Source organism: Ambystoma mexicanum, chromosome 1q (genome assembly GCF_040938575.1).
Source record: "Ambystoma mexicanum isolate Mex_15411 chromosome 1q, UKY_AmexF1_1, whole genome shotgun sequence".
NCBI classification, from domain to species: domain Eukaryota; kingdom Metazoa; phylum Chordata; class Amphibia; order Caudata; family Ambystomatidae; genus Ambystoma; species Ambystoma mexicanum.
The window spans coordinates 1,155,294,743-1,155,320,767 of record NC_090922.1 but is presented as its reverse complement, the minus strand read 5'-3'; the positions used below and the strand labels follow the sequence as shown (position 1 = coordinate 1,155,320,767).

At 43.3% G+C, this 26,025-nt stretch overlaps 1 protein-coding gene across 3 annotated transcripts in view; it reads left to right on the top strand.

Moving 5' to 3' along the window:
• The window catches only part of LHX8 (LIM homeobox 8), a 209,369-nt gene that overhangs the window by 182,162 nt on the left and 1,182 nt on the right, over positions 1 to 26,025 (top strand). The window lies entirely within an intron of this gene.

The following is a 26,025-nucleotide window of genomic DNA, read 5'->3' as shown; positions in this document are numbered from 1 at the left end:
TTGTGTGGGTCTCTGAACTGTTAATTGAATCAGACTGCCTTCTGGGAAAGCAGGTGTTAAGAATTTTCATTAATCAGCAAGCCTTTGAAGTCCCAGCTAGCTCTGGATCCTTCTGCAACTCCTGAAATACATAGAATAGGAGAAATACAGTTCTCCTATCAAAGTTTAGATCGCGAGCGCCGGCTAGTGTCCAATGCCAGTGCTGCACCTATTTTTGACAGCTGTCTTGAATTAATACAGTTAAAAAAGAAAGGCTTTTACTTGATAGTATATGATCCTTGCTTGACATGGCATTGATGTGGATCTGCAGTAGAGTAAAGTAGAACAATCAAACAGAGTTGGATTTTTGTTTGGTGGTTTTGGGCCCATGATCTTAGCAATTCTTGACATTAATAAAAATGGATTTTGAACAGAACCATCTTTCTTTGCACTGGTGGGTGGCAGGTTAGGGGACCATTTTTGGTGTGCGCAAAACTGTGCGCGTCTCCTGGATTCTGGCGCAAATGTGGGCTTTTCCGCCATCTTGGATTTTCTAAGCCCACAGCACCAAATGTTGCAGCATAATAACAGATACCCAACAGTACCTATGATATATATTTTTTTTTTTCCTCCTGTGGGTTGGTAAAGCAGTCTTCGAGGATGCAGCAGCTCCTTTCACTTTTGGTTTGAAGGGTGCCGACACTGCTTTGGGACTTGTAAACACCCGATTAAGGGAAACTCCACCCTGACACACCCACACATTTATACCTTTTGTAGGGAAACTTCCTGGTTCTTGGACTGGAGCCCATGCAGGATTGGATACTTTTTTCAACAGAAGCTTATGAAGGTATCACTGAGAGGGGCTTCAGCATAGTAGCCATTGAGGTACAAGAATCTTGCCTTTTATTAGATGCCTTCAGGTTTTGGCTCTTTGTAAACTGCCTGACAGTGCCTGACCTACCCTAACACAACCAACACAATGCACTGGGAGTCCACTTGACCCCCTCCCAGTTCCCTGTACCAAACTAGAAACACTAACGGTGCCCTAGACCTTCCTCTGGAATTAAATGGGTAGACCCAATGTGCCAGCTGTGTATAGCATGAAGTTGAACACCTTAAAATCCTTGTTTGACCTCTCTGCCAGTCCTCTACCATGGGAATATACTTGACTTGCCCATTGGCCTTGGGTTAGATTTTGGTTGGTACAAAGGTATGGTTCTTACCTGTTAAATTGTAATGTCTCAAAGTATTTCTGTATGTGCCTCCAGCACAAATACTTTAGTACACAACTATAAGATACTGTAACACTTCTGCTTCAGTTTTCGTTAGACTTGATGCATCCAACTTTAGAGCGAAGGTTTTGTTTTGATGGAAATCGTTCACCCTTTCCTCCTTTACCACCACCTCAACTACGGTTCTTAACAAATGATCAAGTTACAAGGGTCCTTATCAGGGGTGGACTTATCAGGGGCAAACTCCCCCGGGAAATTTTCCCCTCTAAATACATATTGGAACATCGAGAACAGTTTGTGCCGTTCCTTTGTCGGTTTGTCGGCTCTTCCTTTCGTACTGGCTCCATTCCCCATTCCATTAATAATGTGGCTGTTAACCCCCTGCTAAAAAAAAACGGGTTTGGACCCGTTGGATGCGGCTAACATAAGACCCATCACAAATGTTATTCATTCTTAAACTTATCGATGAGGCAGTTACTACACAGCTGCAATCCTACGTACTTAACACTGGTAAATTGCATGTGAAGCAATCGGGCTTCCGGAGCTTCCATGGAACTGAGACCGCATTGTCGGATTTACGAACACATAAGCTTGGTAAACTGGAACACAGCAAGTCGGGGCTTCTGATGCTATTAGACCTACCGGAAGCCTTCGACTTGCTGGACCATAAAATTCTGCTCAATAGGATGGCGACTGTTGGCGGACTCTCCAATAATGCCATCACTTGGCTCAGATCCTTTTTTGAGGGTCGCCAGTCACGCGTCTATTGGGGTGACTGTGCCTCTGAGCCACAGATTATAACATATGGAGTTCCCCAGGGGGCATGTCTCTCCCCCTGTTCAACATTTATATTTTTCCCTTGTGTGTTGAGTTGGAATCTCTGGGGATCTTTTTCTGTAATTATGCAGCTGACTTTCAATTGGTACTGAGCATAACCGGGAACGACGATGTTGACCAACAAACGGTAGCTAAAGGATACAACGTCATAAAAACATGGATGTCAGCAAATTGGGTTTGCTTAAATGCTGCTAAAACCGAGCTGATGCTCTTCGGTTCTCAGCACGCTCAATCTAAACTAAGCCAAAAATATAGCTGCTTGCCTATAGAAGGCATCCAAATCAAAATTGTGAAGACCTTGGGCACCTACATGGAGGAAAGTCTTAATAGCGAGGCACATGTCACAGCCATCTCTACCAACACTAACTACCACCTAAAGGTACTTCGACAAGTAGCCCCGTTAATATCGGTGGAAAACCGTGCGAAACTAATAAGAACAGTAATACTGCCATGTGTGGACTACTGTAACGTGTTATTGGGAGGAGCCAATAAGGCCTATATCCAACAGTTGCAGAAGACACAAAATGCAGCTGTGAGAATCATCTTTCAGATGAAAAGTTCTGAACCCACTAGTGCTGCAAGGAAAAAACTCCACTGGCTCCCAGTGGCAGCCTGTATTCAATTTAAATTGCTCACTACATGCCACAAATGTATCTTTGGAAATGCTCCTCTATACTTGAAGGAGAAGATTAGCATCTATCAACCGAAGAGAAGCTTAAGATCTTCGGAAGGCTCTCTGCTGGTACTACCACGGATAAAAAGATCCCGTGGATTAGGGCGGGCCTTCCCTGTTCAGGGTGCCCAAGCCTGGAATTCCCTTCCATCACAGATACACAAGATGCAGGATCATCTTGCCTTGCGCAAACAGTTGAAGACAATTCTGTTTAGCTAGGATAAATCTCCAGTTTTATTTCCGTTCTACTTCTGTCTCTCGGCGCCTGGATGCCTGTGGGCTTTGGCGCGTTACAAATTCGACTAACAGAACATAACATAACTGGGAACCAAAGGCCTTGGGAATAATCTTCAAAATTGCCCCATATTAACCATTTCCATCAAGCCCAAGACTATTGTGATGAGAATGTGGATATAAAATGGGTTACCACAGAAGAGGTGCATGGACCTACCAGGAAATCTTGAGTTCCCTACTGGCCAGCCCACCACCAGCCTGTCTCGGTTTATTACGCAGTCACACTCAACTCAGGGAGTTCCTGTCCCCATAATGGATGTGGCGCACAACAGAGCACTATGATTTTAATTCCGGTTCTATTTGGTAAGGCCTCCAACCTGTATCTCACCCAACCCCGACAAATACCTGGTACCACAATGGACTAGGAACCAGGCCGGTGTGTAGTAAGAATATAGATTTATTAATTTATTTAAGCCATATTTGAACAATAAACTATCAGCCACCAATGTTGTGGCATCACAAGAACAAAACTAAATTCAGTAATGGCAGCAACACAGAGATACCACTGAGATATGCAGTCACAATTTCCCGCAGCTTTCTTTTCAAAGCACCCACCAATACAGAAAAAGAAAAATTCATGACAGTGATTTGGTTATAAGACTTTTTCACCCAGCGACCCCCCCCCCTCCAAATATCAATTAGATTGCACCCCTCTGAATTGAAGGCTAGTGGCAGAGAGTGGGAACACAATGGGAACATCGTTTTGGGATTCTGATAAAATGAACTTTTTGGAAAAGGATTCAAGTGGCAAAATGTTTGTTTACTTATTACCACAGATGCAATATGAGGAAAAGAAAAGCAATGCGAACATTTGTTTTGCTACACCTAAAAAGAACAGGCAGGGCTATGTCATTTTGATAAGAATACAATGGGAACAATGGGGCAACTACATTTTGCACCCTGCACACTCGCGTAGAAACAGGGTTTTGGGATTAATGTATTTGGCAAATCTTTGTCTATACTGGCTCAAAACGCACTGGAAGAGCTTGTTGGTTTTCGAATGCCAGCAAAAAAAATCCCATGATTACTATAGGGGAATTAATTGAATTACTTTAATTTAAATGCACAAAGTATCTACACAGACAAACAGGATATTTTGCTATGAGGAAAAAACAAAAACAATGCTTGAAAATGCAGGGCCTAAACAATCTATGGTTTTGGTGATGGTTTTACTTACAGGAGAGGACTGGTAATGGGTATCCGGGAACACCAGGGCACCCCTGGGACAGCAAGAGTGGCAGTCAATGATGGAACCCTCTAGCTCATCCAAGGGGTCCCAGTCAGCTTCTGTGTCTCCTGGTCCCTGTCTCCAATGCAAGATTTGGGGCCTCTATGCTTGGGTGTTTCTCGCAGGAGTTCAGCAGCAGGTTACCTCCCAGAATAAGTGGAAAAAGCCCAGTTCTAATGCAAACTGACATCACAAACTTGTCATGATTCCCGCAAAAGTGATTGGTTGGTTGGGTTTCTCTACCCACTTCCCACCTGTGTGCTAATAGGACAAGGAGATGAGGGGGTGTGAGTTAGGAAAGCTGTGGGAGGAGAAAGCTTTGTCATCCCAACTTGACATGTGGGCTCGGCCTGTGTAGAGTGAAAATATACCACAACATGGCAAGTACCCTCATTTTTCAAATCTTTACATGTATGAATATATTTTTAAGCACTACATTTTATGGAAAATCAGATGATGCTAATCTGAGGTTGATGATCCCTTCCTATGCAGAGATACATTTTTTCTTAATTTACTCAGAACCCTTATCAGTGAGAAATCTGCCACTTCATAGTGCCCATGTTCATCATTTTCTACACGCTCACAGCAACATTCAAATCTCTCGGAATCAAGTGAAGGCCGCATCAAATTTTCACTAATAACTTGAGTTATGTTTATCACACAAACATCGTTTTACGATGGTTCAAAGGGGGTTACTGTCACCTTTTTTAATAATAGACTGGAATGACCGTCTTCATATACGCTGCCCTTTTCATGCAATAATATGTATTTGTTTAACTCTATTCCAGCCTTTTCCTTTGTTCTCTTAAGTTGCATTTACCCTTAAGCATGTTTTCAACCAGAGGCTGGCTCATGTTTATGTTCGCCTCCCCCTTCAAGGCCTGTAATGGCCCGGATTGCAACTCTAATGGGCATTTGATGGGAATTGTGACCTCAAGGCCACTTCTGCTGAAAGAACAGGCGTGGACCTATCTGTTTACACTGTGGTTTAAAACTAAGCAGGGTTTCTTTCTATATTTTTAAGCAATGGCCCTGATTGATGGTTGACAACCAGACCTCCCTTTACAAGATCAGCATAGGAAAGGTCTTGGAGGTTAAGTTTCACATTTAAGAGAAATGACCGGCTGCATGCAACATTCTGCAAAAAATGGCTTTAAATTCACACAAGATGCATTTTCATGACATTTTATATAAGGCACCTGGGCTTTATAGCCAGGTCTCACAGTTGAAAAATATGACAATCACTTCTGGATTGGCCATATGTATAGGGCAGTTATTTGAGAAAACCATGTTAAAACTCTGAAAGTCTAGTAAGCACTTCTCTTAGTATACTGTCATTTGCATGAGGAAAAAGGAAGTTTTTATTTCTTATAATTGCAATGAGCTTGGTTTCACTTTAGATGACTGGAACACAATCTGGTATTCTATTGAAGATAATGTACGCGCTGCTGTCTCTTTAAGTAAAAGTGCAGCTCTCCATGGATTGAGTAAAACAGCCTCGTCAGCCACATGTCTGTCTTTTCCTTGCTGAAATGCATTGCATATATCTTCACTTTTGGGATTTAAGCCCACTTTCTTTCCTTTGAGATTTAATCCTGTTTTGGTTCATTAGGCCTCATGTATGACATCACCATTTCTGTGCATGCCTTATAGTTATTCCAGATATGCCTCTCCAACAGGACCTCCATCGCTAACTGTAAAACAGGGGTGTATACAAACCCAGATATGCCTTATTTGAATATTGTGTTCTTGTATAATATGGTACAATAGAAATCCATGCAAGATTTTGACGAGTAAACCCCTAAAAACATTCCTGCATAGGACTTCATTAGAATGGCTTAACAATGTCGGGAACTGGAATCAGCCATTGAACCTTCTTTAGTTGAACAATCCCTACTCGGATGTGAACCTTTAAGTCCCAAGACCCTAAATTGGAGTGCCATAAAGACGAGCTGTCCTGCCCGACAACGAAGTCCCATTCTGACTGAGGAGGTTAAGGCATGGGGGAAACCAAGGCAGAAAACCAATCCAAATGCTGCTTCTGCCCTTCAACAGTTTTAATGTTGTGACAGTTGTGCCCTGCGTTGACTTTCAAATTTGGGGTACTTTGAATACATTGGACAACTGTAATTTCTCTGAGGTAGTAGAAGACATAGCTTGCTGGTTTTAGGGTGGAAAAGAGGCTCTTGCTTCTAGAGTTGTGAACACTTTGGTGGGAATAAGGCATGCCTGTCTAGGCAAGTTACCATTAGACCAAGACACTTGGGACAACGTTGTTTACTTGCCTTTTGATAGCAAGGCACCTTTTGTACTTTCTACCAACACGTTTTACAGAAATCCAAACAACTGGGGGTCATATCTCAGATTGATTAGTATCCTATTTGATAACTCTGCCATATGCTGAAACTTCAATGCATTAAAAGCCTCGGAAGGTTGCTATAGAATCCAGTGCCAACAGCACCTCCAAGAAACACTGGTACCATTCAACTCATAATCTGCTCTTCCTGACGCTAAGGGAATATTAGACTGGTTTTCATTAAGAAGGGAATAACTCCCATTGTCGGATCATATATTCCTGGTAAGTGGAAGTGTGTTGTTGCATTAGTCAGTCACCCACCTGCACCTTCAAATAACACTGTTGCTCCCCCTGCTTCTCTAACATTGGTTCTACCCTTAAACACCTCCAAACATCTCCAGCTATACTTCAGATAATTGAGGCTCAGTCAGCTCCTAACCTAAATTTGGTCCCAGCTTGGCCTAATGGCCAGTGCTCTTTAGACCCATTATCTATGCAGTTTATGAACATTGGAAGAATCTTTTCTTTCACATGCTATTTCTGGGTTGGCCATTGAAGATGGATGACTTGCTCAGTGGATCGCCAATATTTCTTCCTGGCCAATCCTGAATGTATGCACTTTCCAGTACCAATTCTGTGATCTTCTTTTCCGATTGAATGCAACTCCAAAGTCTTGTGTTGATGCATCTGTCATCTTAAAATATCACTTGATGGCTGGCTAATTTGGACTCTGCAAAAGGTTTACATTCTAAAACTTCAGTCATCTGTCCTACACCCCATTCAGAAGATTCAATTCATGAAATCAGTCATGCACCAAGGGACTGGATTATTCTGTTCAGAACGCTGCCTCGCAGTTTATCATAAAACTCACCACAGCTTGCACTTTTCAGACCTACGCTTCATGACTTGTACATTGATGCCATCTTTCCACATTTGAGAATGGGACCTTTGCAGTAACATGTGGTAAACTGGAACTAGTCTATGTAGTCTTAGATCAAGAAGATCGAAATTCCATCTTTGTAAGTTATCTCTCCAATATCCTATCCTCCCCTACATCGGATCTTTGGCACAACCGATTCTGTCTTTGGGGCAAGGAGAGTAACATTGTCTGGACGTGAAAACCCATCTCTTTGGCATCTCCAGAACCTACCTGGGATGAAATGGCTAGTGCTCTGCAGGAGTACAGGGATGAGTAGTGACTTAACTACCTGCTGTCCCACACCTCTATCAGCAGTAATCTTGCTAAAGGCAAAACGGGAACAGCCCAAAAAGTATACCTCCCTCATCATTTGTGGTAGTGCAGGGTGCACCTTCAGGAGGGGTGTGAGCTGATAACAGGAACACCCCAAACTAAAGTACAATGGTCAAGATTTAAGGTATGCCTTAGCAGAGAGATATTGCATGAACCTCCATCATCAAAGTGTCAAGCAATGTACTAACGAGTCCATTGGGCAAGACATTTTCGGAAGCTAATCTTACACTTGATGATCTCAAGATTGCTGTACTCGATCTATGAATTCAAATGCATGCACATTCAATACAATGGCATGGGGCGTGAACCGACCTGAGTCACTATTCCAACTAACAGACTTGCACTATTTCCACCCATAGAGATACAGGGATCACCTGGATGTCCAGACACAACACTTTGCATCATTTTTCCACAGTCATTCAGACATTCATCTGACACTGCACCAGCCCCACCTGCCTCTCTAAAGCAATGAATTGTTCCCATACTCCCTCCAACCCAGCCCCGTCTGCGTCAAAATACCCCAGCTGAAAAGCTCCCCAGAAACTTGTCAGGGTCCCTGTCCATAGTCAATCCTGATCTGGTATTTGACAGCAAGTTGCCACACTGGGCTCCAAGGGTCACGGGCCTAAAACAGAAACTGGTTATATACCCCGTCTTTCAGACTGCTAGAGGCACATGCCTGATATGTTGACTATGCTACCAATGTTCTTGTAAAGGGACTGGCCTGACATACCGAGCTTCAACTGGACTGCACATACAATGACTGACACTTAATCACCCTCCCCTAGCTTCCTGAGAGCCCTCTAGCCGGATGGGGAGCTGTTTTGCTTTTTTTTTTTCCCCCCCTGCTCTTCAGTTTCACTGACCCCTACCTCACTTAACTGTGTACCATTTAGACCTTGAAGATTGCAATGTGTGGGGGAGTTGAACAACCAAAACATGTCTTTGAGCAAAACTACAAATCCGGTACAGACCGGCACAGATAACTGGGCATTTGCAGTAGGGGCTATGTAAGCTGTAATGCTGTGATGTTTTCAAAGTTTTGTTCCATCTCTGCTTGAGGAAGAGGAGACATTCCATGAAAGCTTATGCAAAATAAATGACTTTGTGAGCCTAATTAAGTTATCGACTAGTTTTATTCTTCTGGATCAACATTCTGTTCAACCCTTTGGCTAACACAGTACAAGCAAAATTAGTTTCAACTGAACAATACCATGAACATCACTAACTGCAAAACAATAGCAAAACCTACGCTTGTAGTAAAAAAAAAAAAACCCACAGAGAATAGACATGTTCAAAAGAAAAGAGTAGGGACTTTCAGGCACTTAATTGGCACAGCATCAGCTTTCAAAAAAGTCTTTGGAAGGAAAGGATTGGGAAGGCGGGCCAAAAAGTCACTACTGTCCCAACATTTGGACAGGGGGGGGAAGAGGGCCTTTTCACAGTACCTTTTTATTATAGTCTTTGGGGCACAAAAGTATTGAGGTAGGCTTTCTGCTGTTGAGCCTGGCCTTTGGGTGCTTTCGGCATTGGGGTTGGTTTCAAGCCAAGGAGCCACAGTAGCAGGTCATGTGATGCAGTTCTATTTAGCAACAGCTTGCAGCTCAAAGATGCTGAGGACAGCGGGCAATGTCTGGTCGGTGGAGCGCCTTGAAACACTTGTGTATAGGCGCGTTATAAATGCCATATCATATCATGGCATCCGGGTACAGCATTGGATTGGATCTCAAAGATGCTGGCGACCAGGGGTTGTGAGTTGGGGGCATTACAAGACTTAATGGGTCTCAGTTGTTGATCCATGCCAAAGTTCTACCTTCTCTGCATCTGAGATGCAAGGTGCTTGGGAGGCATGTTCAGAGAGACGGTTCTTGTGCAGCAGCTTAGACAGTGCATCTATGAACCACGTTGATTCCAGCTTTGGCACATTCAACAGAGTATTAGGGGTCACTGCCTTGGTACTGTGGAGTCCCAATCCAAGGGCACCAGAACACAGCAAGGGTTTCCTTTACCTCTATGGAGTCTCATGGTTTATTCTTGTATTTATTGTTTCCTTTTTAGGCACTAGTGCAATAAGAAAATACTGTTTAAAAGCACCCACAAGGCAGGGATGAAGCAAGGGTGGTAAATAAATTAAAAACACAATGTTTAAGAGCAGAGGGGGGGAACAAAGTGGTGGTGGAAAGGTAAAAGGGATGAACCTACTATGCCTTGTGAGTATTCAGAACGTGCATGTGCATCCACAGGGAGTCTTGGTCCAACAGCATTCACCCCCAGTGTTCTCTGGAGATGGGTTGGGGCAGAGCTCTCCTCTGCCTTGGAGGCCTTCTAGCTTAATTTCCCTGGCATAAGACTTTGGGATAAACTGTATCCCCAACAGATGTCCAGTAAATTATTTAATATAGAGAGAAATCCAGGAATGAGGGGGTGTGCCTCTCCTTTATATAGGAAAAATGCACAGGGGATTGGTAGGAAGCAATTCTGATGCAAACGGTCCAATCCTAGTCGTACAAGTGCCCTTTGTCTTATGACCTCACACCCAGAGTACCATGCTTTCACGAAATGGAGAGGAAAGGAAAAGGAAGAGCACCGAAACCAAGATGGTGGGACCCTCTTCAGACATAACCTTCCACTCTGGCTACTCTAAGCGCACACTTCCCCATGTCTGCTAGCTTTTAAAGGCGTCCATTGAGCAGCATCCTGGTGTGATGCAGCTTTGTCAGTGCTGATTTTTGAATCTGGGTTCCTGGGGGAAGTTGCTGTGTCCTGAACAAAAGGTGGGGTGTTTCCTGCTCCAGAATCAATGGAACAGCACCCTGGCTATTGCTCTACATGGCTGCTGTGTGGACAGTCCGCCTAGACACCAAGATAAAGAAGTCCTGTCAGTTGCGCCCTGCACAGTTGACACTGGTATGATATCGGGTAGTGGATTTTTAATTGTGTGGTTCTAGCAGTCATCATGCCAAACCAGGTGAGTCTTATATTTACAGACTTTCTACTCCCCCCCCACCCCCTCCCCCCCAGAGCAAAGGTGCATACATTTGCTGTCAGGGATTTACAGGTAATATTTGTACCTACTCTCTGCCACTGTAGATGTCTGTAGACTGGTTACAACAAGGTATGTGAGCATTTCTAATTTTGGCATGGAGAATTTTAAAAAGGGCAGGGTCTCATTAGCAGACCTTCTGAAACAGAATTATAATTGTGTGATGTGCAAATTCAAAAACAAGATTTCAACATTGTGGTAGATGGCAACTCATCAAGCCCCATATCCTAAACTATATGAGGTAGTAAGTCAAGTATGCCTTTCCTGATTCTGGAGTTCTCCTTTTGGTATTCAGATCACCTCAATCTCCTAGGAGTAATGCCCCTGATACTTCTTCGGGAGCTGGATCTTTTTTGCTCTTGGTTATTTGCAGGGCAACCACACATTTCTTGTTGAGGGAACCTCTCCAATGCCCTAAAAACTGGGCACATCCTCCCCCTGCTAAAAATAAAATGGGGAATGATTACTTCTGTAACTACCACCCATCACACTTTCTTCCTTGTTCTCCTTTCCTGGGAAAGTTTGTTGAAAGATCCATGGCCACCCAACGTTAATTACAAATCGGACACCAGTGGCCTTCCAGGGACCTTTTAGTGAGGCTTCACATGGAGCACAGATCCACCATTTAAGAGGTAGGTGATGCACTTAGCATCCCTGATGCACACACATTTCTCCATGTACTTCACCTCTCTGCAGCCTTCAAAATAAAAGACCCACAAGTCTTTCTCAACCATCAGTTTGTCGATATGGCTACATAAAGATCAAAACCGATATCCGCTATCTGTGAAAACCCATAGTAATCGTTCCTTTTTCACCAATATCTTCAACATCTACCAGGGGCCCTTGGGAATGCTTACTTTCCTCATCATTCGCATCCCCCTCTATACAGATGAAGCACAACTTGGTTGAAAGTATCCAGTGACTTGCTCCAATTCAAGGCCTGATTTGTCTTGATCAGAAATTAATGTTCGGTGCTGACCTCAAATGAAACCCCATCAATGTGGGTTTCCTGCTACTTTCTCTCCCCCCCCCCCCCCCCCCCACTCAAAGCCTGGCTATCCTCCATGAACCTTTCGGGCTTTATCCTACAGTTAAATCCCTGACACAAAATTGTGGGACTCTGCATAGATGACCACCTGTGCTTCCAAGACACACGTAGCAAAGAACACTTTCATATCCACTATCCCCAATGTGGAAAATTAAGGTCTTCCTACAAGATGCAAGCTGCAAATCTACTGTTTAGACCCTGATTTTATGTCCCTTTGACCAAGGGTATGCCCTACATATCCGCCTACATGCCACCAATTGAGCACCTGCAAGAACTGGCTTCCACACCATTGTTCACCAAAGCACAGTTCTACAGAAATATGTCCACATAATCCCCAGGTTTAACAAGCATATTTGGCTAGCCCCGCAAGCAGACACCATCTTAAAAGCAGTCTGCATTATATATCAATTTGTGATATCCTAGCAGGAAGTCACTCTCAGCTCCTGCCTTCTAGTGATGGCCTTCCTGCTCGACTACGGCAGCGGAAATCCCAAATAAGAGACAAACGCAACTATTCTTGTTCTACGCCGCTGACTGAGGCATTTTCTAACCCTTAAACCTCATGCAGCACCCCCCGAACTTTAGGCAATAAGTCTTGTACCATCCCATACCTGTAATTCTGACTGATTATTGCCCTCAATCTGTTCCATGCCCCATTCCCTCTTTGCATTAATATTTTTCTTACTAACTGTACACTTATTCACTGCTACCATAAACGCTATGACATTAATGAATATTACTTTGTAAGGATTGTTCCTACCTCTAACCATCTAGTGAATGCCAGTAACCTGTACTCCTCAACATTAATCCATTGCTTCCTGAAGCTAAATTCAGACTAAATACTCAGCATATGTTGTAATATTCAGCAGGAGTGCATTATGCACCACTCCATTACTAAATCTGTTGAACATATGAAAAGCTACTGTTTGTGGTCCGGAGAATTTGTCAGGCTTTTATGGGTACAGCAATGAAAGGGTATTGTGACTGACAAGTCCCTTGCTGTATATATATTAATATTTCATTGTTGAGCTCTTGATGTCATATCCTTCATGATCTATTTGACCAATTGATGCAGGTCTTATTTTCAATAAGGATATACTTTTAATGAAGCAATAATATGCCAGTTGGACAGCCAAACCTCCTTGAAATAAACCATTGTGTACAGTCCTGCCATTTCTGCTTTTCATGTGCTGTTGATGCAGCTAAGGTAGTCCTAATTAAGTTTTTTGTGCAACGTTTTATGAGCTGCAAGGCATTGCAGAGTCTTTAAAGCTTTAAATTTGTAGGCCAAGTTTACCTCCTTTATCAACTATTTACCCTGTGCAAACAATTTGGCACTTGATTTAGTTCTCAAATCAGAGACACTTGGACTGCACTCATCTCCCTCTTGTTGCTTTTCTCCCTCTTCAGTCGTACATGTCCAGTCCTTCTGATGACCACTAGTGTTGAGCTGCCTCCTCTATCAAGGGCAGCCAACCCATCCTGCATGGCTGTAGACATTTGTGCTCCAGAGTCCGTTATACCACCCCCCCTACATGCGAGTACCTCTTCCCGCCCCCCACGTTTTTTTCTTCCCACCAGGGTCTTCCCAACCAGTTAGTGTAGCTATAGCTCTTATCAAAAAGCCCTTCACTGACCACCAACTGCACCAATTATTGGTCAGTCTTTCTTCTTCCACGACCACTCGGAATCCTGCAATGTTCAACAAAATCACAACCTACCTGTATATTGTTGATTTCGCAACCAACCCACCCAAATCTAGTTTTGATGCACACCATTGCAGGGATGGCACTTTTGCTAGTGTCCACCTTCTCACTTCATTGGACCGTGTGATGAATCCTGCAGAGTCCCAGCCTAAAGTCTCCTCCCAAGTGGCAGCCGATACCTGATAGTAATTCATGGGGTCGTATTAGCTGAGTGGACCATCTGAGAGGAGAAGGCCCCCAAGGAAATAGGACAGCACTGCTAGGAGAGATGAGGTATTCGTCTTCGGAGTTTGATATTTCCATGATGCCAGGATACCTAATGGCTTGTCGGAGTGGGGATTTCCCTCCCAAAACTATCAAAATTGTCAGAAGTGAAAACCAATAAAATCAACAGGGGAATGATATGTGTAAGTCAGAGAATCCATATAACAAAATGTGATGGTGATGATACCCCCATTGATGTGCACTGTAACGCCAAGAATCAACCATGCATTCCTTTACAAAACTCCCCTAAATGTATTTCAAGTCATTTAAACAGAATGAGGCTTTAATGAAAAAAAGAACAAGAACATTAGGGAAGACCCATAATACTGGTACTGGGATGAGGAAGAGGAGCTCATAGGTGCAGAACAGTGGTGTGCAAACTTAGGGTTCTACCCACACCAGAGGGACTTTTGAATATTTTAGGCCCCTTCAGGTGCAGGCCTTTGGAAGCAGTAGGAGTGAACAGCAGCAGTGGGATATACAGAAAGAAGACGCCGGGATCGCCACTGTGATGTCAGCAAAGTGCAGTGCTAGAAGAATCATAGCAGCTGGTAGTTTGCCTTGCAGAGGATGGGAAGTGGTGCAATTGCTGGCTCTTCCGTGAGAGAGAAGAGCTCTCCCTGCCGAGCATCTTACTCCAGTGTTTGGCGTTCCCCGGGTTACGCTAAGAAAGTGAAGAACTTCTGTTGTAGTAAGCGCGGACTGTGGGAGTATGAGCGCTACTGTCTAACATCCCGGACCCGACGTGGGAAGAGAAGACTGAAGTGGCAGCAGGTCGAGCAGACGCGCATTGAGTTGGTCTTCATTAGGTGACCCAGGGCCCTCCGCACGAGCCCGCTGAATGCGATTGTTCATTTTGATTACTGAACAAATTTATTAAAGTATTTGAAACACATTGAAGGAAAGTGAGAGAAGATGCATTGTAAATACTTTTGCAGAATTAAAGAGGGGGACATTTCTAAACTAAATTACAACAACCATTGCCAAAGTAAAGAAAGTGCAATATGTAATCCAGTGTGGAATAATCATTGCAGAAGTAAAGAAAGGACAATATTAAACCCAGATTACAATCATCATTGCCAAAGTAAAGAGGGGGTAACATCCAGCATTTTCTATTAATTGCCTTCTTTTGGCTTAGGCAAAGGGGAAATTGTTTCCTACGGAGAGAAATGTGAATACACATTATCTGCAGTTACCTGGTACGGTAGTAGAAAACCAAAGGTGTCAGTAATGAAGCCCTCTTTGTAGAAAGCCCCAAGGGGGAGAGGAACCTAACCTACAAAGCAATTGGCAAACATACCAGTGGAACGAACAACATCAATGTGTATTGTATCCTTATGAAATAAGTTGTGAACTTCAATGTTTTCGAAAGTCAAAGGCTTTCTTTAAAATTTGAAGTAAACCTCACCACAGAGTATTTGTAGTAGTGATGGGAGTCTTTATCCTGGCAGGCGAGTATACCAGGAAAGAGATTGTTAGTGGTAGTCATGAGAGGTCAGTGGACAAGGAAGATGATTATATATTGGTGACCGGTTGTAATGGAAAGAAAGTGGCAAGGTCACTAATGTGTTGATGGACTGTGGTAAAACCATCCTGACAAAAACATTGTCTATAAAGAACAAAGGTTGTGATAGAAAGTGTCAAGGCTACTAATGTGTTTGATGAACTGTGGTAAAACCATCCCGATGAAAGATTGTTTATAAAGAAGAAAGGTGAAGTTGTATTTTCCAAAAAAAGAAAAGTTCTAGTGAAATATTCACTAGAAGGGTGAAGATGAAGACTTTTAGGTTAGACCAGCAAGAGCTTGTGAAAAACTATTTTGAAAAGCGATTATTTTGAAAAGCGATGAACCTTGTCTGACAGTGGGACAATCCAAGCAGCAAGTGAGAAACTGAGGCATTAAGAAACCTTGTGTTGAAAGCAAAAACTGGCTATTGAAAGGAATTGTGTATTACCTTTGAAGCAGAACTGGATTATTACAAAGAACTTTATTGACTGGAACTTTGAGTTGGAAAATACTGATTTAATCCTGGGGAAGGCAAACTGACCCTGGTTATAGGGATATATGGTTAGAAGGTGTCTATGAATCTAACTAATATTTTGTTTAGTTTGAACAGCCATATGATACCGGTATGATTTTGTTGTATGTGTAAGTTTGAGGGACAGATATCTTTTGTTATTAGTGTTTGCCTTTAGTCTTCCTTTCATAGGCAGTTGAAACTCGGTTAGGAAAAGTGAGGTGTTTATCACACTCGTATCATTTATAAAAATGGCTGTGTGTGAAAAACCTTTATCAAGTTGTCTGCCTTGCATTTCTGACCCCTCACACCAGTTAACAGCCTTTAATAGTACACCACTCTTCCCTTCTCATTAGCCTCCCAATAGGCATCCTAGATCTTGAGATTAATCACCTTGACTCCCGTCTGTCCAATTTCATAGAACTTTGGCATCTCCCTTCCTAACCCCTTGCTCTTCAAAGTACCCTCAAATTATGTCCTTGTATCCTCCATTTAACCCTTTTTATTCATCCTTTGCACCACACTTATGAAACCTATCCCTGGCTTCTGCTTTTCCCACCTATTTGCTGTTGACCCGCAAATCATCTCCTTTCTCCTTCACCTGCTAAGTATCTTCCTGCATATCTCTCTCTCCCATCCAGGCCACGATGGTGCTTTGGCTACTCCCTGCCTTAATTGCCCCTCCCTGATCCCACACTTAATTCCCCCCTGATCTTTTTACACCTTTCCACATGGTACACAAACTCTAGGTTCTCGGACTGCAACTTCAAGCTACAGTAATCAATTACTTTATCTGCCACAGTGGCTAGAGTGAACCTCGGTAATATCTGCCAATATTTAACCTATATCCCCCACCAAAGCCTTCATCTCTACCCTTCCTCTGTCTTGTATCACCTGCTCTTAGGATTACCATTCTACTCATTGCCTCCTTGCAATACTTTTTCAATTCTTGCACCCAGTATTACCTCTCTCGATTCTTCAACCACTGACTCTGTTCTGGGTGACTCTGTACCATCTAAACCTATTCATATTCCTCTTAATCTTTACATCCATGGACTGGCTGCCCCCCATATTCCACTTCTCGATCTCCCATTCCAATTTCTGTTCTACTCTGTGCATCCCAAGGACTATTAGACCTACCTTCTCGATTTAGCCTGTGCTACCATCCACTCTTCTACTTAAATTCTGAAGCGAGGGAGTTCTAGTGGAAGGGTATCAGGAGTGAATTTCAATTAGAAGGCTAAATCTATTAATCATTATTACTGGTGTGCATTAATGTAAATATCTCTTGCAGTAGTGTAAAAGTAGTTTATTAACTAGTCTAATGGCCCTGTGTTATGTACTTATTATAGCCCCCGTTTTTGTCTTTGTGTTTTTCTTTGAGGCTGCAACCTGGCATTCAGACGATTGTCCTCTTTACTCCTGTTTGACACCACTTGCAGTTGTCCGTTTCCTTGGTCAGCTGTGAGCAATGCGGAGCCATGTACTTCCACAGGGGCAGCACTGTGGTTCATCGCTTCTCTGGAACCTGCTAGGGTCGTCGTGCATGACAGATGTTTAGAACAACGGAAGGGGAGTTGTGTACCCCTTTTGCAGTTTGGGAAATAGTTATTTTCTTGTATGGCTTTTATCGTGTATGGGTTACTCTTACATGAAAGGTACATGAGCATTTTTGTGCATAAACTAGTAGTGGGTTATGGCTTGCAGGGATTCTGACAATCTGCTGCTCCTCTGCAACCTTATTCATGACTTCAAGCACACCTCTGAATCCAGTGCGTGGATCACGAAGGAAAGGTGGATTAGGTGTGGGGAGGTCGGAGTGATTCACTTACTGCCTTGCTCACTTGACTGGTTTGCGTTTGTTTGCATTGTTATACAGTCTGTATACTTCTATTGATGCTGCATATTAGCGTCTTGACTAACTCTTCACCCACGCCTTCAGACTTGTAAGACAAAAATATGATTTGTGTATATAACCCGTAGAACGAATATTGACCTTCAGACGTGAATGTGTCATTATGGCAGCCAGTTTTAATTCTAACTTTCAATGTATAAAATGGGGCACATCCCAGTTGACTTGTTTTGCTGGCTTCCTGTTTTCTTGAAATATGGTTGCATGGTGTTGAATTTCTAGCCCACTGCAAACCTCTAATGTCCATCAAGAATTTAGAATTGAGGAGTAGCATTAACTTGAGAGTGCAACCAGTTGTCTGCATATGCAGGTGATCTTGTATACCTTGAACGTGAAGTTCCACGCTTGATCCACATGATGCAGCAATTGCCATTTGCTGAGGTGGATGATGCATGTATTCAATGGATGCAAGATCAGAATAAAAAAATACAATCCCATTGCTATCCGTGCAGGTGAATAAAATATTTCCCATCCAATTGTCCAGGAGGGGGGGAATAATTGGGGTGGGGGTGAGGGGGGGGGGTGTTGTCGTGTGGGGAGAAGCTGTAGCACTGTCTTCCACCAGCTGATCGACACTACCAATTTAACAAATAGTAATATGGAAGTGTGTTGGCTTAAAGGTGAATTGGCTCAAAATGTTGGTGCGTCCTATGTATGCCTTTTGTGATTGGGCATATATGCATTAATTGCATGGAATCCGCATCTTAACTTTAATACTTGTGTGTTTTCTTCACACAGTAATTGAAGGTGCTTGTCTAGTGAAGCTTGTCACTTTCATGGCTTACAGTTGGCGTCTTAAAAAACCATGAGGAATCGGGAATCTACCTCTTACACCAACCCTGCTTGCTCTTTGCCCTCCCCTCGAGATTTGATGTGCAGCTACCGCTTCCTTGGTCACATTATCTTGCCCTGCCTCCATCCACATCCATTCTACTTTCATGCCGACGATCCCCGTAACTCACTAAACTGATACAACACTGGCAGAAACAATATAACTCTTATTTACAAACAAAGAAGCACAACACATGTATCAGAAGTTCACATCTCCCTGTGCAGCAGGAAATGTGGGTAGCAGGGCTGGACTGGGAACTAAAAGAGGCCCTGAAAATAATTACTGCGGTCCAAAAGAGGCCCTGGAAATAAAGTTCAAAGTGGCCCCATGTGACACATTTTCAGCAAGCTCAATGCTTTTCCTATGAGAACATTTGGAAATACCACAGAAAAGAGGCCCAGGGTGCAGAGGCCCACCGGGAAATCTCCAGAGTTCCCTATACGCCAGTCCACCCCTGGTGGGTAGTAACGGAACCAGTAGCCCTTGACCAAATATCAGGCACAGCACAGGAAGCAGCATTGAAGGCTTCACTCACACACTGGACTGATGCATCATAAATGGCAACATTGCACACAGCTGTCGCAGACCAAACCGGGACAACATGGTTCACAGCGGTGCCAGCTTCCCTAAAAGGCACCCATAACAGTCACTATGTAGGCAGCAGCTCTGCAAAGTTCCCAAAAGTAGGGGCTTGACTACCAAATGAGTGCATACAATTACTACCTGGGCAGGACCAGCACAGGCTTGCCTCACAAAAACAGGCATAGTATAGGCAGGGCCAGTAGAACTCTTCCTCAAACTATCGGGGGTAGAATGGACGGGGGGAAATGTAGGTTTTCCTCACAAACGGTACTGCATGGTTGGGGCCAAGGGGTGGCACTCACACATTTTTCAGCATGGGCAAATTAAAGTTTTCTCCCACAAAGTAAAGCATGGTCAATGCAAGTTTCCAAATTTTCCCTCATAAACGGGTAAAGGATGGAGAGGGCCAGTGCATGTTTTCTTTACAAGAGGGTACACCTACATCCACGGACAAGGCTAATGCATGTTTCCATAAAACATGTGTACATGGACAGAATTGGCCCTTGCAATGGGTAAATGTACAGCACAGTCTGGGTCAGTCTCTGAAACGGGGACATCATGTGCAAGGTCACTGAAAGCTTCACTCACAATTAGCTACAGCACGGACCGGGACAGTTCATGTTCCCTCCGAAAGAGGTACAATACGGACACGTTCAGTGTAAAGTCCCATGCAAATGTTCACTGTACAGCATTCTGAGCCAATGCAAGTTTCACTAACAAATTGTCTGCAAGGCCTGTGAACATTCTTCTCATAAACAGCAACCGCAAAGATAGGACAAGGGTCTTTCACATACAGTTGCAGCATGGTCTGGTCATGGCGGCTCACTACATACATGATGACCGCTTCCACGCATTTGGAGTTCTCTGCATACAGATGCCTCTCTTCCAGAAGCAGCTTTTACTGGAAGCTGGCTGGAAAGGGGTGGGGGCAGGTTTCAGTGAGCATGTTGTGCAAATACGCCTGCTTTCTGCCTTCTATTTCAGCAATATCTCAGTCTCACTATTTGGAGTGCAAGTGTGCTACAGGTAAAACCCTATCACCATCTCCTATATTCATTGTCACGCCTACTGGCATTTTACTCCACTGCTTTTCAGTGAGCCTAATTCAGAGGGTCACACCTTGCTGTTTATCGCTGCATTACCCTTTTCTACAATGGCAAAATTGTTCACTGACCATAATATCTTTCACTGTAAGTTTAATACAACATTGGATAACCCACATAAAACGGACAGGTTAAGCTATGTGCATTTATCCTCAACACACACAGCACAGACCGCGTGATTGTCTTGGTGTTGTAACCTGCACTAGATAAGCATACACTAGTTTAGAAGGGAAAGCCATCACCATTGCTGTTCAGCATTGTTTGGAATGTTAATACAGACCATTGCAAATGAATAGCACCGTTTTTGGTTGCTAACATTCCAAGAAATGCGACAAATTGTATGCATCTTTGAAATCACCCACATACAAAATATGGCAATTTGCAAGGTGTTTGATCAAAATAGTCTTAATAAATGCTGCAAAAAACCCATCATGCAGTTAGTACTCGGGGGTAGCCCTTTCAGCAATTCTTAAAATATTAGATTGTTCCTCCGAATGAAACGATTTAAGAGAAAATATGCTAAAAGTGCAGCACACTTTGTCCTATTCGGTCTATTCAGGTCTTTGCTGCTGAACTGGCTTGAGACCTCTCTTCTCCTCCCATCTCCCTCCTGCTTCTATTCATGAGGCGTCCGCTTCTGTTGGCCCATGTTCTGCCTTCAGAAGTTCCAGCAGGGCTCTACCGTGTCTTTGACCTGCCAGGGGTGAGTGATCAGGTTATGATGTTTTTGTCAAGACTTGTACCTGCTTAGGCTTCAATGTTTTAACCTTTGTGCCAGAGAAAGTGGTGGGCAGACTGAAATTGGGTGCAAGCAGGAAACTGGCCTACTTCACAGCCAAGTTTGTGACTCACAGACCCTTAAGCCCTGTGGTTGCAGAAGTGCATAATGCAGCAGCTTCATTTCAAATTGGTTTGCTAATCTTTTTGTAATTAATAAAGAGTGAACATTTTGCCATTGCCCCACCCCTCACCCCCTTACTTGGCAGCACTTAGGCTGTTGCCTAGCTTGCCCAATGCTTGCACCATCCCTTACTGTTAGGCCATTTTTTGCCCTTCAAAATAGTAAATGACAAACTGACCAACTGCAAAATTAACAATCAACCGATCACCAGGTAAATGTACTTTAGGCACCCATTTAGAGATTCATTTGGGTGAAAATGACATGGGGCAAAGCCTTTACTATGGGTCAATCCCTTCCAAGACACTCCCTCTTGTTTCACAACCATAGTCAACTCTCTTGTTGAATTATTTCCCCCATTTTATGGAACTAGACCTGCCAAAAATTAGGCGACCATATATGGAGGTCAAATGCATCTTGAATATTATTGAATTTGAGCCGATACATTGCTGGAAGTCAGGCCCCTAAAGATATTACATGCAAGAGTGGCATGTGGGTTAGATCAAAAGGAGTCAAAGATGTAATGTTTTTCTGTAATTGATCAACCGGGGTGGCATTTCCAAGTATGATAAATAGGGTGAAGTACCAGGGAATACCCCAAAAAGTGCCAACAAAATAAAGCAGGCCACGTCTCAATAAAAAAACGGAATGACATTCCATCATATATTGAAAAACATCCAGACATACAGTATCGAACAAAGGTTATGAGATTCCGATTTGATTTTAGTGCCGACCAAAGTGATGAAATCGAGGTGGAATGCTGACTAGGAATCAAATGTTACATGCAGATACTATGAAAATGATACTGCAACCGAGACCTTAAAACATATCATGATTGAATGCAAGGTGCTACTAAATCTTAGAAAAGAATATTCCACAAAGTTATTTGCAAAATATAGATTGTTGGATTCATGCACTATGTGGAAGATGCTGTGCTGTGCCCAACACATATCATTACACCTAGAAGTAATTAGATATCTGGCAAGAATAAGGATAGATGATAATCTGAGTAAATTCCCAGAATAGATACACTAATAAAATAGATGATTAAATTGTAATTCATTCTAATGCGAGGCAAATTAAGACTGCACCCTTGAAGCCATTGTCAATTGTGCCAAGATGAAGTATTTTCTGGGTTTCGTTTTGAGATCTCTCTGAACTTTTTGAGACTTTTCTCTGGGAGGAGTCATTATTAGAGATGTTTCACCGATATCAAGACGGTATGCAAAAATAGAGATAATGACATTTTAAATAGTGACATGTATAATTGGTAGACCGTTTTATTTATTTGTTGCCTCTCATGGAGAAGTCGGCATTGGAGATGTTTCACCGATATCAGGGTAGCTTGTGAAATCCATACAGAAAATGTATATTTTGTGTTCTGTTTTTGTATTTTATTTGCTAATTGTGTAACATCTTGTATTTTAATTCTTTTTTTATAGTTTTCTAAAATGTTTACTTAAGTGGAATTAATTAATTTGAAAATCTAACCAATTTCTTTTTGTAAAGGTTCTTGGAAACCATATAGAAATAAAAATAAATACTTTCTACTTACTGTCCGAACAAAGCCCAAACCTGTAGCCCCATTTAACATTGGTCCGATGAGTTTACGTCTAGAATAGTTGCAGCCAAGGTATTGACATTTGTATCACTTCTCGTGAAATATGAATTTAACAAAATATGTTTTACTTGGATGCCTAAATAGTCCTACTCACTACACTTTGCCAAAGCTTTCCCATTGGAATGTATAGCTCTAAATCCTTTAAACCTGCAACCTGAGGTCCTCCCATTAGATTTGGTCAAATTAAAGTGGGCCCAATATACATTTATAATTGAAATGTAGTGGACCAGAAGCACCTCTCACCAGCCAGCCTCGGGGAGGGGGACAAGGGAGCGGCGGGGGGAGATGGATGCATTTATTCCACACATTCGGACACTCGCACCTCCGTAGACATTAATTTTCTCATTCACAGGCGCACCTTCTCAAACCTACTCATTCATCATACATGCAGCCACTCACAGATTGACATTTTTCTTTTTCTTACCTGCCCTGAAGGGCCCCTGGTTCAGAATCCACTCCTCCAGGTCCCACAACGACCAGGCCCACGCAACAGGAAGCGGCAGTGCTTCCTTCACATGTGTGCCGGAGCGAGACCTGGAGGACGCCCTAACAGCCCAATGTGTGGTGAGGTGCAGAAGTGCTCATTCAGGGCTGCAGTACCCCAGCCTGCATTCCCAATGGATCATGCAAGGCTGTGCAAGCAAAACGCCCCAGCCTTGCATGCCCCATTGGGCATGCATGCATGCAGGGGTACCTCTAGTGAGAAGTAGGGCTGGCCTTTTGTGTGTGGGATACATGTTTTACAATCAAATCAGAGAAACCGATTGTTACTTTTCTTACATTCATTTGGTTTTCTCCATTCTTTGGCCAGACGTCCAGTTAAGTCTTATGTTTACATTGTGACCAAAATCTCAGTTTGGATGTGCACGTCACTAGTATTTCAAGAATCGATGCATCTTTCCTTTTCAGTTTGAATTGCAGCATAGTACTTCTATCAGAAGCACTGTTAAACAGTCACCATACAGGAGGGCACAAACTGCTTATATTAGCTGGCGTAATATTGGATACAGCATAAGACCAAGTGTGGGAGGAGGAACATTGGTACATCTGCCTTTTGATGTGTACAGTGGAACAGGGAGCTCAGGGGAGGGGCGGGGGGGGGGGCATGGTAACGGCGTTGGATGACAGCAGGGATGCACTTTCCAGACTAAGGCAGTGTTTCTTTAGAACTCCTTTTAAAAACCCAGGATTGCAGTGATTTTTTTTAATTTACGAGGGTTGGGCATTTGAGAGGGAAAGGTGGACTCTAGTTGCAGTGCTTTGAGGACATGGGGAGTAATGGCTTTAGTGACTGGGAAGGAAGAGTACTTGGAGGAGTAGGTCAGCTGATTACGCAGGCCAAAAACATGTGGTGGCGGCTTAGGTATTTCAAAAACAGATAATTGTACAGGGGCAACCATGTAGCAAACAGCTTGCAGAGTTTGCGGACTGGGTTATTTAAAGAGGGTGTGAGTAGCAAACCTTAGATCTGTATTGATGCTGCAGCAGCGAGGACGCAGAAAAATCCTAGAAACGTTTTTGTGGTGGTGTAGGTAAGGTGAGGGTGAATTTTCCTGATGTTCACAGGGATCACCCATGGCAGTGTATGTGATGCAATGCTGGAGCTTAAAGTTGTAATTGGAGGACCCTAACTTTGCTAGTCTTGGGAAATGGTTGGTCAGGGAAAAGGATAAAGGGGATGGAAGGTGTGGAGAGACATCTGAAGCACAGAGCTATAGAACTCCCGGTGGATGCCTCCAAACGTGAACTTTAATCCTCATGTAGATCAGTCTCCAAGTGCCACTATTAAGGATGAAGGAGGTTTTGAGGACATTGGAAAATAGGTGGTAGGAGAAACTAAAAGAGATGTGTGTTTTGCGTGCCGAGGGCTGCAGACTCATCAAGAAGGAGATTAGAGTGTTGAATGGTGCACAGGAGGTTGGAGACCGGAGTCATTCCTCTCTGAATTGAGTTCTGTGAAATCCAGATTGGAGGGCATTGCCCAAGTCTGTCTCCAGGTCTGTGATGGTTTTCCTATTAATGGGGGAGGGAGAGCAAGGCAGATTGTTGGTGAGTTTGTTTGTATCTGCAGAGGACATTTTGAGGATCAGAGGGTCAGTTGCTACTTTGAGTGCACAGGTAAGAGCATGTAACTGGTTTCAGATATTCTCCTGTGCACCAGGATTAAATGATGGGTTGCAGCCCTGAAGATGGTTCCAATTCTGTTGCTGAAGTCTAGGAGAGGTACTGAATGGCGGGTGTGGTAGGCTGCTGGCAGGGGAGGGGAGAGGGTTCGGTTCGGAGGCCAATACATCCCCGATTGTGGCAGAGTTGAAGTATGAGAGGAGAGGAATTCAACCATGTGCACATAGGAACTAACCAGTCATGGGTGGTAGAGCAGAACCTGCAGGGAATGTGCATAGTGATTAGGTAAGGTTTGTGTAGTAGATGGAATTGGCCAAGTCAATGGCTCTGGTGAGAGAAGGGTCACATAGGAGATGAGAAGTATGGGTTTTGCAGGGATGTGGCCTTGTAATGGTCTTCAGTTTCAAGATTAAGAGGGTGATCAAAGGATATTGGAGAGGGCGGGTGAGGGGAAGTTGAATGTACATGCAGGGTGGCAGTGTTTCTAAAGGGCTGGCCAATGCAGAGTTAAATTACAAGGATGTCCTGATATATCAAAAGAGCCTAACCTGGGGTGGGGAGAGCGTGGGGATTTGACTTGATGAAGAATTAGCAAGTCAGATTTGGGTGGGTAGATTGCGAATGAAAACTAGGGGGTGGTGGGTGGATAGTCCACTTTAACCCATTAGCACTTTAAAGGTATTTGTGGGAAAATGGTTGAGGAAGGCCATCATAGAAGAACTGAGTGGGCCAGGAGCCTGTCTTAGTATAGTGGGAGGTGGGAGCCAAGATCTTGATTACATTGTGCTGGAATGATGAGAGAAGAAACTCTGCAAGTTGAAGAGGGGCAAATGGGTAGGTCTTGCTGATTAATCCATCCCATTCACCTCGTTTGGTCAGTGGTGGAATGTTAGAAAACTTAGCACGAGTGAGGAGAGCTCAAATGTGGCCACATCTTTGGAGAGGTCACGGTGTCAGTGGTGGCTATGAAATAAGGGGGTCAATGTCATTTTCTTACCGTCCTTATTGCAACTAGGATGGATTTCTACATGCATAATGTGATGAATTCCCATGTGCTAGTTTTGTGCCGATGATCTGATCCTT